Source organism: Austrofundulus limnaeus, unplaced genomic scaffold (genome assembly GCF_001266775.1).
Source record: "Austrofundulus limnaeus strain Quisiro unplaced genomic scaffold, Austrofundulus_limnaeus-1.0 Scaffold1008, whole genome shotgun sequence".
In the NCBI taxonomy this organism is placed as follows: Eukaryota; Metazoa; Chordata; class Actinopteri; order Cyprinodontiformes; family Rivulidae; genus Austrofundulus; species Austrofundulus limnaeus.
Genome location: NW_013953410.1, coordinates 102,620 through 106,128, shown reverse-complemented (window position 1 = coordinate 106,128; position 3,509 = coordinate 102,620). Strand labels below are relative to the sequence as shown.

The 3,509-nt window shown below is 36.0% G+C and overlaps 1 protein-coding gene across 2 annotated transcripts in view; it reads right to left on the bottom strand.

Moving 5' to 3' along the window:
• LOC106533729 (solute carrier family 25 member 44) overlaps positions 1 to 2,349 on the bottom strand; it is a 7,339-nt gene extending 4,990 nt beyond the window's left edge. Inside the window, exon 1 of one of the 2 annotated variants that reach the window (XM_014030155.1) lies at positions 2,065 to 2,349. The gene's annotated coding sequence lies outside the window, so the exon portion shown is untranslated. The remainder of the gene's footprint in view (positions 1 to 2,064) is intronic. The other variant, XM_014030154.1, reaches the window with a different exon arrangement.
• Between the last annotated feature and the right edge of the window lie 1,160 nt (positions 2,350 to 3,509).

The following is a 3,509-nucleotide window of genomic DNA, read 5'->3' as shown; positions in this document are numbered from 1 at the left end:
GTGCACTACTGCTACTAGTGGTGAGAAAGTGTATTGCACCTTATTCAAAATCAATGTGGTCCCACGGCCCTCTGCGGCCCAAAGTTAAAAACTGTTGTTCTTTTAGATTGTTTTATTTAACTATTTAATTTTTTATTTTATCTTTTACTTAATTTTATCTTATAGTTTATCTTTTGTTACTTTTGGATGGGAGGTTGCTTTCTTACCCCTCCAGCACATTTTCTTGTTCCGTGTATTTCTTTAATAAATGTTTTTTCTTTTGTTGAGTGTGTAAATAAAAAAAAATAAACAACTACATGTAGTACATCAAAATTAAACACTCTATGCGACTGGTTCTGATTTTTTTTTTTTTTGTTCAGTTGTAATGTCTACTCTTCATAGCTGAATAAAAATTCTAGCAAAGTATAAATTTTGTCTGGAAGAACTGAATGTGATATCAGGCAAAATGAATATAATATATTGGTCCAGGTCCATGTTTAAGTTTGGGGAGAAAATAGTTGCCCATGAATGCTGTAAAACCTCAGATAACATGAAAGTTTAACATTTACAACACTGTCCAAAACAAAATGTGCCCAATCATAGGGAGTTATTTACCTTTTAAAATGCAGAAATAATCATTAGGGCTGTGTATTGGCAAGAATTTGGCGATACAATACATATCATAACAGAGGGGTCACGATACGATATATCCTGATATATTGCGATACTGTAATCAAGGTGATATATTGTGATTTATTGCTATTTTTTGTCCAAAAATTATATTAAATAAAAACCTCTTACTGAAAAAAAAAGAAAAAGAAAAGCTAATGTTTACTTACAATGCTAATGCTACCCTTACTCTCTGGTGCTCAACGGGTAGAGGAGCCAAATGGCTGCTCACTGCTGCCAACTAGTGGTCAGAGGCTGAACTACAACATAAAAATGAACGGCTGGCAGGAAAGTTGACATTTTAAACCTTAATAAAAAATAGATACAGGGCTTTAGAATATCGATACAGTCTCGGGAAATGAAATATCGCGATATTTCAGTGTATCGATATTTTCTTACACCCCTAATAATCATACTGATTGTTTACTTTGCTATAATGTGCTCTGTACGGGTCATAAACACCAGATCTCATTGTGTGCAGTTTGATTTCTCAACTAAGTTTCTAAAAAACACTGATCCACTCCATTCAGGTGAAACAACCTGAGCAGGACTGGTCTGGACTGAGTTTAGACCAGAGGTGCCCAAAGTGGGGCCCGATTTGGCCCACTAGCAGTTGTCCTGATTACCAGATTGTAATCTCCTGTTGTACGTAGAAATAAAATACTTACACTTAGTCTTTTTTACCATTGATCCAACTATAGGTACAAGGAGATGGTCAGATAGTCTTAACTCATGGTACTCTGTTTCTCTTTGAATTATATTAAGATTAAACATACAATACAAGTAACGTCTAGAGACATTTAGATTAGATTTAAGTCCATATCTAGATTTACATACCTTATAAGACCACATATACTCATATTTTAAATTATGAAAAGTGTCATGAGCATTCGCTGCCTGAGCAAACGTTGAGTTTTCTCTTTGTCCATGGGCTAAAACAAATACACAAACAAAAAATGTGGGCTGCTAGCTCAATCAAAGTATAACTTTACTTGAAGTATTTGCATTTCGTGTATTATATTATTGCATTTGGCCCACGGCCCTCAGGTTGGTTTTGATCTTGGCCCTCAATGGGAAAATGTTTGGCCCCCCTGGTTTAGACTCTTATCTACATTATAAAGTAAAACATGCAGCTAAAAGACTTCTTTCTAACACTGACTGATGACAACAGAAGAGGGAGTTTGACAGAACAGACTGCAGATATAATCCAAGAACAAAATAAAACAGGGAAACAACCAGGACTCACTGAGTAACAACATGGCTTTATAAACAGTTCATTTCCAGCTGCTTCCTCCTTGTTGCTGGTGAAGCACGTGCAACAAGCCCGCGTGTGCTGCTGTTAGCTAACCCATGGTTTTAACGGGAAACACTCGGTTTACGGTCAGACCGTACACACAGCACCTGAGGTGAACATACCTGTGAGGTCAGGCGCTTTCTTTACATTGGCACGGCCTGCTGGGGCTGCTGTAACCAGGGCGGTCATGTCTTCCGTCCATTAGTGCGCCCAACACACACACAAACACACACACACACACAAACACAAACACTTCCAGAGGTACAAGGTCACGCTGTGTGTTTTATTCAAACTGTTTTAAACTACTCACTTCCGTTTTTCAACAAAGAATATGACAAACAAACCAACAACGACCATCCGATGGATAAGACTAAAACACATCATTCGCTCAGGCTGTTTTCACAAGTTGACGCGTTTACTGTTAGTTAAGAAAGTAGGAATTACCAAATAAACTGCGTTCACGTCCCAACTTTAGCTCACTACGTCCTGTTAAAAGATGTACAGAATGTAATATAATGCACAAATCTAGCAAAATAATTCTAAAACCTTACAGCATTAAATTTATCAGAATAAATAAGTTAAACTATAAAAATATATTTTCCCGTTTTTCACCAAAACAATGCAGCCGGTTTACTGTAAAACATGCGGTAACTATAACGCTTGTTTAATTTAATAAATGTGTCAATATTAAAACTAAAATAAGTTGTATTTTCACATTTATTGGTACATGTTGACAGCGATGGAAAGCTGCAGCCATAATTTCCGAGTTTTCTTAAAGGCATCATATGTGACGTCAGACGGGCCTTCTTAAAGTGACAGCGACATGTTTGCGTTGGTCTGACTGGCAGCAAACAAGCAGTGTTGTGAGGTCGACAAAGTGATGCTTGAGTTAAAGTACAAGTAACTTACCATAAAATTACTAAAAAGAAGTAAAAGAATATTATCTGAGAATATTACTTGCGTAAAAATCTTATAGTATTTGACCATTATTATACTTAAATATCAAAAGTACATTTCTGATACGAAATGTAGTATTGGGAGGTGACCTCCCAAAAAACATTTTCCTAAAGGCAATAATGACTGGAATGTTATATTAAAACGTTTGTTGAAAATTTTGAGATGCACTACCTGTTTCAGCTCCATGAATCTCTCTGATCATCTGCTGGAGGGCGACTGTGTGCAGATGATCAATAACAACCAACAGGATGTTAAAGGGATCCCTGATTAGTTGAAACATTAGACTTTATTTCATAAACATATATTTTAACTGTAAAATAAAGACTGTAAAAATACTGTAGGATGTTTAATTTTTACCATTTTTAAAGTAAAAGTTTAAAAATATATTTTAACACGGACGGAGCCATTTTATTTCCACACAAAGCATTCTGGGTAAATGATGACGTGGATAGGTCCTCGGTGCGAGGCTGCTAGCGAGCTATATCCNGTGTACCACTCAGTTGTTTAACAGCATTGTTAATATGCAGAAGAAGAACCTTACAAACGTGCCGAGAATGGAAACCTATTTTAAATGAAAATTAGAAGCAAAAATGAAAGTAACTCATCAAAA